Genomic DNA, 12,157 nt, shown 5'->3' on the forward strand with positions numbered 1-12,157 from the left:
AAATAGCATTTTTGGGATCCAGGTTAGGTAGTTGTTTTTTTTAACTCTGAATGGACTAGCACTATATTACCCAGATATATTTGGCATGAGTAGGTAAGCAATGTCATCTGACTACTGACATCTGTGTTCAAGGGGAAGTGGAAGGTAATGCAGACAAGAGTTTACTTTACAAAAAAGCATGAAATGGGAAATATTCATTGTCAAACCTGAAGGTAAGAGAGGTGGAAGTAAGTTTAGAAGGAGGACATAAAGCAAAGTCTATGTTAAATTGATTGTGTTGTAGATCAGTTGGAAAAAAATTGATGAATAGAGAAAAAGTACTACAGCTTATTCCAAGACCTATTTTGTTAGAAGCAAGGAACCTCTCAACTGTGCCGAAACCTGGGACCTTTAGATCTTCAGTCTAACGCTCTCCCAACTGAGCTATTTCGGCCTTCTGATAGCTGGGGTCTTCATACTTTAATTTGAACCATTTAACAAAATAGATGCAGGACCTGGATTTTTAACCTCATATGGTAGAGATATGTTTTAAGGAGTCCTGTATCATTCCCCAGTTAACTGGTGCAATGGGTAAATAGCCTTTTTGGGATCCAGGTTAGGTAGTTGTTTTTTTAACTCTGAATGGACTAGCACTATATTACCCAGATATATTTGGCATGAGTAGGTAAGCAATGTCATCTGACTACTGACATCTGTGTTCAAGGGGAAGTGGAATGTGATGCAGACAAGAGTTTACTTTACAAAAAAGGACGAAATGGGAAACATTGATAGTCAAACCTGAAGGCAAGATAGGTGGAAGAAAGTTTAAAAGGAGGACAGAAAGCAAAGTCTATGTTGAATTGATCATTTTGTAGATCAGTTGATAAAAATGTTGATAGAGAAAAAAGTACTACAGCTGATTCCAAGACCTATTTTGTTAGAAGCAAGGAACCTCTCAACTGTGCCGAAACCGGGGATTTAACCAGGGACCTTTAGATCTTCAGTCTAATGCTCTCCCATCTGAGCTATTTCGGCCTGCTTATATCTGTGGTCTTCATACTTTAATTTAAACCATTTAACAAAATAGATGCAGGACCTGGATTTTTAACCTCATATGGTAGAGATATGTTTTAAGGAGTCCTGTATCATTCCGCAATTAACTGGTGCAATGGGTAAATAGCATTTTTGGGTTCCAGGTTAGGTAGTTGTTTTTTTAACTCTGAATGGACTAGCACTATATTACCCAGATATATTTGGCATGAGTAGGTAAGCAATGTCATCTGACTACTGACATCTGTGTTCAAGGGGAAGTGGAATGTGATGCAGACAAGAGTTTACTTTACAAAAAAGGACTAAATGGGAAACATTCATAGTCAAACCTGAAGGCAAGATAGGTGGAAGAAAGTTTAAAAGGAGGACAGAAAGCAAAGTCTATGTTGAATTGATCATTTTGTAGATCAGTTGATAAAAATGTTGATAGAGAAAAAAGTACTACAGCTGATTCCAAGACCTATTTTGTTAGAAGCAAGGAATCTCTCAACTGTGCCGAAACCCAGGATTGAACCAGGGACCTTTAGATCTTCAGTCTAACGCTCTACCAACTGAGCTATTTCGGCCTGGTTGTAGCTGTGGTCTTCATACTTTAATTTAAACCATTTAACGAAATAGATGCAGGACCTGGATTTTTAACCTCATATGGTAGAGATATGTGTTAAGGAGTCCTGTATCATTCCGCAATTAACTGGTGCAATGGGTAAATAATATTTTTGGGATCCAGGTTAGGTCATTTTTTTTTTTTAACTCCGAATGGACTAGCACTATATTACCCAGACGTATTTGGCATGAGTAGGTAAGCAATGTCATCTGACTACTGACATCTGTGTTCAAGGGGAAGTGGAAGGTAATGCAGACAAGAGTTTACTTTACAAAAAAGCATGAAATGGGAAATATTCATTGTCAAACCTGAAGGTAAGAGAGGTGGAAGCAAGTTTAGAAGGAGGACATAAAGCAAAGTCTATGTTAAATTGATTGTGTTGTAGATCAGTTGGAAAACGTTGATGAATAGAGAAAAAGTACTACAGCTGATTCCAAGACCTATTTTGTTAGAAGCAAGGAACCTCTCAACTGTGCCAAAACCCGGGATTGAACCAGGGAACTTTAGATCTTCAGTCGAACGCTCTCCCAACTGAGCTATTTCGGCCTTCTGATAGCTGGGGTCTTCATACTTTAATTTGAACCATTTAACAAAATAGATGCAGGACCTGGATTTTCAACCTCATATGGTAAAGATATGTTTTAAGGAGTCCTGTATCATTCCGCAGTTAACTGGTGCAATGGGTAAATAGCATTTTTGGGATCCAGGTTAGGTAGTTGTTTTTTTAACTCTGAATGGACTAGCACTATATTACCCAGATATATTTGCCATGAGTAGGTAAGCAATGTCATCTGACTACTGACATCTGTGTTCAAGGGGAAGTGGAAGGTAATGCAGACAAGAGTTTACTTTACAAAAAAGCATGAAATGGGAAATATTCATTGTCAAACCTGAAGGTAAGAGAGGTGGAAGCAAGTTTAGAAGGAGGACATAAAGCAAAGTCTATGTTAAATTGATTGTGTTGTAGATCAGTTGGAAAACTTTGATGAATAGAGAAAAAGTACTACAGCTGATTCCAAGACCTATTTTTTTAGAAGCAAGGAACCTCTCAACTGTGCCAAAACCTGGGATTGAACCAGGTACCATTAGATCTTCAGTCTAACGCTCTCCCAACTGAGCTATTTCGGCCTTCTGATAGCTGGGGTCTTCATACTTTAATTTGAACCATTTAACAAAATAGATGCAGGACCTGGATTTTTAACCTCAGATGGTAGAGATATGTTTTAAGGAGTCCTGTATCATTCCGCAGTTAACTGGTGCAATGGGTAAATAGCATTTTTGGGATCCAGGTTAGGTAGTTGTTTTTTTAACTCTGAATGCACTAGCACTATATTACCCAGATATATTTGGCATGAGTAGGTAAGCAATGTCATCTGACTACTGACATCTGTGTTCAAGGGGAAGTGGAATGTGATGCAGACAAGAGTTTACTTTACAAAAAAGGACAAAATGAGAAACATTGATTGTCAAACCTGAAGGCAAGATAGGTGGAAGAAAATTTAAAAGGAGGACAGAAAGCAAAGTCTATGTTGAATTGATCATTTTGTAGATCAGTTGATAAAAATGTTGAAAGAGAAAAAAGTACTACAGCTGATTCCAAGAACTATTTTGTTAGAAGCAAGGAACCTCTCAACTGTGCCTAAACCGGGGACTGAACCAGGGACCTTTAGATCTTCAGTCTAATGCTCTCCCAACTGAGCTATTTTGGCCTGCTTATATCTGTGGTCTTCATACTTTAATTTAAACCATTTAACAAAATAGATGCAGGACCTGGATTTTTAACCTCGTATGGTAGAGATATGTTTTAAGGAGTCCTGTATCATTCCGCAATTAACTGGTGCAATGGGTAAATAGCATTTTTGGGTTCCAGGTTAGGTAGTTGTTTTTTTAACTCTGAATGGACTAGCACTATATTACCCAGATATATTTGGCATGAGTAGGTAAGCAATGTCATCTGACTACTGACATCTGTGTTCAAGGGGAAGTGGAAGGTAATGCGGACAAGAGTTTACTTTACAAAAAAGCATGAAATGGGAAATATTAATTGTCAAACCTGAAGGTAAGAGAGGTGGAAGCAAGTTTAGAAGGAGGACATAAAGCAAAGTCTATGTTGAATTGATTGTGTTGTAGATCAGTTGGAAAAAATTTGATGAATAGAGAAAAAGTACTACAGCTGATTCCAAGACCTATTTTGTTAGAAGCAAGGAACTTCTCAACTGTGCCGAAACTCGGGATTGAACCAGAGACCTTTAGATCTTCAGTCTAACGCTCTCCCAACTGAGCTATTTCGGCCTTCTGATACCTGGGGTCTTCATACTTTAATTTGAACCATTTAACAAAATAGATGCAGGACCTGGATTTTTAACCTCATATGGTAGAGATATGTTTTAAGGAGTCCTGTATCATTCCGCAGTTAACTGGTGCAATGGGTAAATAATATTTTTGGGATCCAGGTTAGGTCATTTTTTTTTTTTAACTCCGAATGGACTAGCACTATATTACCCAGACGTATTTGGCATGAGTAGGTAAGCAATGTCATCTGACTACTGACATCTGTGTTCAAGGGGAAGTGGAAGGTAATGCAGACAACAGTTTACTTTACAAAAAAGCATGAAATGGGAAATATTCATTGTCAAGCCTGAAGGTAAGAAAGGTGGAAGCAAGTTTAGAAGGAGGACATAAAGCAAAGTCTATGTTAAATTGATTGTGTTGTAGATCAGTTAGAAAAAATTTGATGAACAGAGAAAAAGTACCTCAGGTGATTCCAAGACCTATTTTGTTAGAAGCATGGAACCTCTCATCTGTGCCGAAACCCGGGATTAAACAAGGGACCTTTAGATCTTCATTGTAACGCTCTCCCAACTGAGCTATTTCGGCCTTCTGATAGCTAGCGTCTTCATACTTTAATTTGAACCATTTAACAAAATAGATGCAGGACCTGGATTTTTAACCTCATATGGTAGAGGTATGTTTTAAGGAGTCCTGTATCATTGCGCAGTTAACTGGTGCAATGGGTAAATAGCATTTTTGGGATCCAGGTTAGGTAGTTGTTTTTTTAACTCTGAATGGACTAGCACTATATTACCCAGATATATTTGGCATGAGTAGGTAAGCAATGTCATCTGACTACTGACATCTGTGTTCAAGGGGAAGTGGAATGTGATGCAGACAAGAGTTTACTTTACAAAAAAGGACGAAATGGGAAACATTCATAGTCAAACCTGAAGGCAAGATAGGTGGAAGAAAGTTTAAAAGGAGGACAGAAAGCAAAGTCTATGTTGAATTGATCATTTTGTAGATCAGTTGATAAAAATGTTGATAGAGAAAAAAGTACTACAGCTGATTCCAAGCCCTATTTTGTTAGAAGCAAGGAACCTCTCAAATGTGCCGAAACCCGGGATTGAACCAGGGACCTTTAGATCTTCAGTCTAATGCTCTCCCAACTAAGCTATTTCGGCCTGCTTATATCTGTGGTCTTCATACTTTAATTTAAACCATTTAACAAAATAGATGCAGGACCTGGATTTTTAACCTCATATGGTAGAGATATGTTTTAAGGAGTCCTGTATCATTCCGCAATTAACTGGTGCAATGGGTAAATAGCATTTTTGGGATCCAGGTTAGGTAGTTGTTTTTTTAACTCTGAATGGACTAGCACTATATTACCCAGATATATTTGGCATGAGTAGGTAAGCAATGTCATCTGACTACTGACATCTGTGTTCAAGGGGAAGTGGAAGGTAATGCAGACAAGAGTTTACTTTACAAAAAAGCATGAAATGGGAAATATTCATTGTCAAACCTGAAGGTAAGAGAGGTGGAAGCAAGTTTAGAAGGAGGACATGAAGCAAGTTTAGAAGGAGGACATAAAGCAAAGTCTATGTTAAATTGATTGTGTTGTAGATCAGTTGGAAAACTTTGATGAATAGAGAAAAAGTACTACAGCTGATTCCAAGACCCATTTTGTTAGAAGCAAGGAACCTCTCAACTGTGCCGAAACCTGAGATTGAACCAGGGACCTTTAGATCTTCAGTCTAACGCTCTCCCAACTGAGCTATTTCGGCCTTCTGATAGCTGGGGTCTTCATACTTTAATTTGAACCATTTAACAAAATAGATGCAGGACCTGGATTTTAACCTCATATGGTAGAGATATGTTTTAAGGAGTCCTGTATCATTCCGCAGTTAACTGGTGCAATGGGTAAATAGCATTTTTGGGATCCAGGTTAGGTCGTTGTTTTTTTAACTCTGAATGGACTAGCACTATATTACCCAGATATATTTGGCATGAGTAGGTAAGCAATGTCATCTGACTACTGACATCTGTGTTCAAGGGGAAGTGGAAGGTAATGCAGACAAGAGTTTACTTTACAAAAAAGCATGAAATGGGAAATATTCATTGTCAAACCTGAAGGTAAGAGAGGTGGAAGCAAGTTTAGAAGGAGGACATAAAGCAAAGTCTATGTTAAATTGATTGTGTTGTAGATCAGTTGGAAAAAATTTGATGAATAGAGAAAAAGTACTACAGCCTATTCCAAGACCTATTCTGTTAGAAGCAAGGAACCTCTCAACTGTGCCGAAACCGGGGACTGAACCAGGAACCTTTAGATCTTCAGTCTAATGCTCTCCCAACTGAGCTATTTTGGCCTGCTTATATCTGTGGTCTTCATACTTTAATTTAAACCATTTAACAAAATAGATGCAGGACCTGGATTTTTAACCTCGTATGGTAGAGATATGTTTTAAGGAGTCCTGTATCATTCCGCAATTAACTGGTGCAATGGGTAAATAGCATTTTTGGGTTCCAGGTTAGGTAGTTGTTTTTTTAACTCTGAATGGACTAGCACTATATTACCCAGATATATTTGGCATGAGTAGGTAAGCAATGTCATCTGACTACTGACATCTGTGTTCAAGGGGAAGTGGAAGGTAATGCGGACAAGAGTTTACTTTACAAAAAAGCATGAAATGGGAAATATTAATTGTCAAACCTGAAGGTAAGAGAGGTGGAAGCAAGTTTAGAAGGAGGACATAAAGCAAAGTCTATGTTGAATTGATTGTGTTGTAGATCAGTTGGAAAAAATTTGATGAATAGAGAAAAAGTACTACAGCTGATTCCAAGACCTATTTTGTTAGAAGCAAGGAACTTCTCAACTGTGCCGAAACTCGGGATTGAACCAGAGACCTTTAGATCTTCAGTCTAACGCTCTCCCAACTGAGCTATTTCGGCCTTCTGATAGCTTGGGTCTTCATACTTTAATTTGAACCATTTAACAAAATAGATGCAGGACCTGGATTTTTAACCTCATATGGTAGAGATATGTTTTAAGGAGTCCTGTATCATTCCGCAGTTAACTGGTGCAATGGGTAAATAATATTTTTGGGATCCAGGTTAGGTCATTTTTTTTTTTTAACTCCGAATGGACTAGCACTATATTACCCAGACGTATTTGGCATGAGTAGGTAAGCAATGTCATCTGACTACTGACATCTGTGTTCAAGGGGAAGTGGAAGGTAATGCAGACAACAGTTTACTTTACAAAAAAGCATGAAATGGGAAATATTCATTGTCAAGCCTGAAGGTAAGAAAGGTGGAAGCAAGTTTAGAAGGAGGACATAAAGCAAAGTCTATGTTAAATTGATTGTGTTGTAGATCAGTTAGAAAAAATTTGATGAACAGAGAAAAAGTACCTCAGGTGATTCCAAGACCTATTTTGTTAGAAGCATGGAACCTCTCATCTGTGCCGAAACCCGGGATTAAACAAGGGACCTTTAGATCTTCATTGTAACGCTCTCCCAACTGAGCTATTTCGGCCTTCTGATAGCTAGCGTCTTCATACTTTAATTTGAACCATTTAACAAAATAGATGCAGGACCTGGATTTTTAACCTCATATGGTAGAGGTATGTTTTAAGGAGTCCTGTATCATTGCGCAGTTAACTGGTGCAATGGGTAAATAGCATTTTTGGGATCCAGGTTAGGTAGTTGTTTTTTTAACTCTGAATGGACTAGCACTATATTACCCAGATATATTTGGCATGAGTAGGTAAGCAATGTCATCTGACTACTGACATCTGTGTTCAAGGGGAAGTGGAATGTGATGCAGACAAGAGTTTACTTTACAAAAAAGGACGAAATGGGAAACATTCATAGTCAAACCTGAAGGCAAGATAGGTGGAAGAAAGTTTAAAAGGAGGACAGAAAGCAAAGTCTATGTTGAATTGATCATTTTGTAGATCAGTTGATAAAAATGTTGATAGAGAAAAAAGTACTACAGCTGATTCCAAGCCCTATTTTGTTAGAAGCAAGGAACCTCTCAAATGTGCCGAAACCCGGGATTGAACCAGGGACCTTTAGATCTTCAGTCTAATGCTCTCCCAACTAAGCTATTTCGGCCTGCTTATATCTGTGGTCTTCATACTTTAATTTAAACCATTTAACAAAATAGATGCAGGACCTGGATTTTTAACCTCATATGGTAGAGATATGTTTTAAGGAGTCCTGTATCATTCCGCAATTAACTGGTGCAATGGGTAAATAGCATTTTTGGGATCCAGGTTAGGTAGTTGTTTTTTTAACTCTGAATGGACTAGCACTATATTACCCAGATATATTTGGCATGAGTAGGTAAGCAATGTCATCTGACTACTGACATCTGTGTTCAAGGGGAAGTGGAAGGTAATGCAGACACGAGTTTACTTTACAAAAAAGCATGAAATGGGAAATATTCATTGTCAAACCTGAAGGTAAGAGAGGTGGAAGCAAGTTTAGAAGGAGGACATAAAGCAAAGTCTATGTTAAATTGATTGTGTTGTAGATCAGTTGGAAAACTTTGATGAATAGAGAAAAAGTACTACAGCTGATTCCAAGACCCATTTTGTTAGAAGCAAGGAACCTCTCAACTGTGCCGAAACCTGGGATTGAACCAGGGACCTTTAGATCTTCAGTCTAACGCTCTCCCAACTGAGCTATTTCGGCCTTCTGATAGCTGGGGTCTTCATACTTTAATTTGAACCATTTAACAAAATAGATGCAGGACCTGGATTTTAACCTCATATGGTAGAGATATGTTTTAAGGAGTCCTGTATCATTCCGCAGTTAACTGGTGCAATGGGTAAATAGCATTTTTGGGATCCAGGTTAGGTCGTTGTTTTTTTAACTCTGAATGGACTAGCACTATATTACCCAGATATATTTGGCATGAGTAGGTAAGCAATGTCATCTGACTACTGACATCTGTGTTCAAGGGGAAGTGGAAGGTAATGCAGACAAGAGTTTACTTTACAAAAAAGCATGAAATGGGAAATATTCATTGTCAAACCTGAAGGTAAGAGAGGTGGAAGCAAGTTTAGAAGGAGGACATAAAGCAAAGTCTATGTTAAATTGATTGTGTTGTAGATCAGTTGGAAAAAATTTGATGAATAGAGAAAAAGTACTACAGCCTATTCCAAGACCTATTCTGTTAGAAGCAAGGAACCTCTCAACTGTGCCGAAACCCGGGATTGAACAAGGGACCTTTAGATCTTCAGTCTAACGCTCTCCCAACTGAGCTATTTCGGCCTTCTGATAGCTGGGGTCTTCATACTTTAATTTGAACCATTTAACAAAATAGATGCAGGACCTGGATTTTTAACCTCATATGGTAGAGATATGTTTTAAGGAGTCCTGTATCATTCCGCAGTTAACTGGTGCAATGGGTAAATAGCATTTTTGGGATCCAGGTTAGGTAGTTGTTTTTTTAACTCTGAATGGACTAGCACTATATTACCCAGATATATTTGGCATGAGTAGGGAAGCAATGTCATCTGACTACTGACATCTGTGTTCAAGGGGAAGTGGAATGTGATGCAGACAAGAGTTTACTTTACAAAAAAGGACGAAATGGGAAACATTCATAGTCAAACCTGAAGGCAAGATAGGTGGAAGAAAGTTTAAAAGGAGGACAGAAAGCAACCTCTATGTTGAATTGATCATTTTGTAGATCAGTTGATAAAAATGTTGATAGAGAAAAAAGTACTACAGCTGATTACAAGACTTACTTTGTGAGAAACAAGAAACCTCTCAACATTGCCGAAAACCGGGATTGAACCAGGGACCTTTAGATATTCAGTCTAACGCTCTCCCAACTGAGCTATTTCGGCCTGCTGCTAGCTGTAGTCTTCATACTTTGATTTTAACAATTTAACTAAATAGATGCATGACCTGGATATTTGAGCTTATATGTTAGAGATATGTTTTAAGGAGTCCTGTATCATTCAGCAGTTAACTGGTGCAATGGGTAAATAATATTTTTGGGATCCAGGTTAGGTCATTTTTTTTTTTAACTCGAATGGACTATCACTATATTACCCAGACGTATTTGGCATGAGTAGGTAAGCAATGTCATCTGACTACTGACATCTGTGTTCAAGGGGAAGTGGAAGGTAATGCAGACAACAGTTTACTTTACAAAAAAGCATGAAATGGGAAATATTCATTGTCAAGCCTGAAGGTAAGAAAGGTGGAAGCAAGTTTAGAAGGAGGACATAAAGCAAAGTCTATGTTAAATTGATTGTGTTGTAGATCAGTTAGAAAAAATTTGATGAACAGAGAAAAAGTACCTCAGGTGATTCCAAGACCTATTTTGTTAGAAGCATGGAACCTCTCATCTGTGCCGGAACCCGGGATTAAACAAGGGACCTTTAGATCTTCATTGTAACGCTCTCCCAACTGAGCTATTTCGGCCTTCTGATAGCTAGCGTCTTCATACTTTAATTTGAACCATTTAACAAAATAGATGCAGGACCTGGATTTTTAACCTCATATGGTAGAGATATGTTTTAAGGAGTCCTGTATCATTGCGCAGTTAACTGGTGCAATGGGTAAATAGCATTTTTGGGATCCAGGTTAGGTAGTTGTTTTTTTAACTCTGAATGGACTAGCACTATATTACCCAGATATATTTGGCATGAGTAGGTAAGCAATGTCATCTGACTACTGACATCTGTGTTCAAGGGGAAGTGGAATGTGATGCAGACAAGAGTTTACTTTACAAAAAAGGACGAAATGGGAAACATTCATAGTCAAACCTGAAGGCAAGATAGGTGGAAGAAAGTTTAAAAGGAGGACAGAAAGCAAAGTCTATGTTGAATTGATCATTTTGTAGATCAGTTGATAAAAATGTTGATAGAGAAAAAAGTACTACAGCTGATTCCAAGCCCTATTTTGTTAGAAGCAAGGAACCTCTCAAATGTGCCGAAACCCGGGATTGAACCAGGGACCTTTAGATCTTCAGTCTAATGCTCTCCCAACTAAGCTATTTCGGCCTGCTTATATCTGTGGTCTTCATACTTTAATTTAAACCATTTAACAAAATAGATGCAGGACCTGGATTTTTAACCTCATATGGTAGAGATATGTTTTAAGGAGTCCTTTATCATTCCGCAATTAACTGGTGCAATTGGTAAATAGCATTTTTGGGATCCAGGTTAGGTAGTTGTTTTTTTAACTCTGAATGGACTAGCACTATATTACCCAGATATATTTGGCATGAGTAGGTAAGCAATGTCATCTGACTACTGACATCTGTGTTCAAGGGGAAGTGGAAGGTAATGCAGACAAGAGTTTACTTTACAAAAAAGCATGAAATGGGAAATATTCATTGTCAAACCTGAAGGTAAGAGAGGTGGAAGCAAGTTTAGAAGGAGGACATAAAGCAAAGTCTATGTTAAATTGATTGTGTTGTAGATCAGTTGGAAAACTTTGATGAATAGAGAAAAAGTACTACAGCTGATTCCAAGACCCATTTTGTTAGAAGCAAGGAACCTCTCAACTGTGCTGAAACCTGGGATTGAACCAGGGACCTTTAGATCTTCAGTCTAACGCTCTCCCAACTAAGCTATTTCGGCCTTCTGATAGCTGGGGTCTTCATACTTTAATTTGAACCATTTAACAAAATAGATGCAGGACCTGGATTTTTAACCTCATATGGTAGAGATATGTTTTAAGGAGTCCTGTATCATTCCCCAGTTAACTGGAGCAATGGGTAAATAGCATTTTTGGGATCCAGGTTAGGTAGTTGTTTTTTTAACTCTGAATGGACTAGCACTATATTACCCAGATATATTTGGCATGAGTAGGTAAGCAATGTCATCTGACTACTGACATCTGTGTTCAAGGGGAAGTGGAATGTGATGCAGACAAGAGTTTACTTTACAAAAAAGGACGAAATGGGAAACATTCATAGTCAAACCTGAAGACAAGATAGGTGGAAGAAAGTTTAAAAGGAGGACAGAAAGCAAAGTCTATGTTGAATTGATCATTTTGTAGATCAGTTGATAAAAATGTTGATAGAGAAAAAAGTACTACAGCTGATTCCAAGACCTATTTTGTTAGAAGCAAGGAACCTCTCAACTGTGCCGAAACCCAGGATTGAACCAGGGACCTTTAGATCTTCAGTCTAACGCTCTCCCAACTGAGCTATTTCGGCCTGCTTATAGCTGTGGTCTTCATACTTTAATTTAAACCATTTAACGAAATAGATGCA

The 12,157-nt window shown here is 38.1% G+C and overlaps 1 non-coding gene across 1 annotated transcript; it reads right to left on the minus strand.

Annotated features, from left to right (window-relative positions):
- Positions 1–8,537: 8,537 nt before the first annotated feature.
- Positions 8,538–8,610, minus strand: TRNAF-GAA (transfer RNA phenylalanine (anticodon GAA)). Its single transcript has one exon. It is a non-coding gene; the product is annotated as a tRNA-Phe (tRNA).
- Between the last annotated feature and the right edge of the window lie 3,547 nt (positions 8,611–12,157).

This window comes from Lissotriton vulgaris, chromosome 8 (genome assembly GCF_964263255.1).
Source record: "Lissotriton vulgaris chromosome 8, aLisVul1.2, whole genome shotgun sequence".
Lineage (NCBI taxonomy): Eukaryota > Metazoa > Chordata > Amphibia > Caudata > Salamandridae > Lissotriton > Lissotriton vulgaris.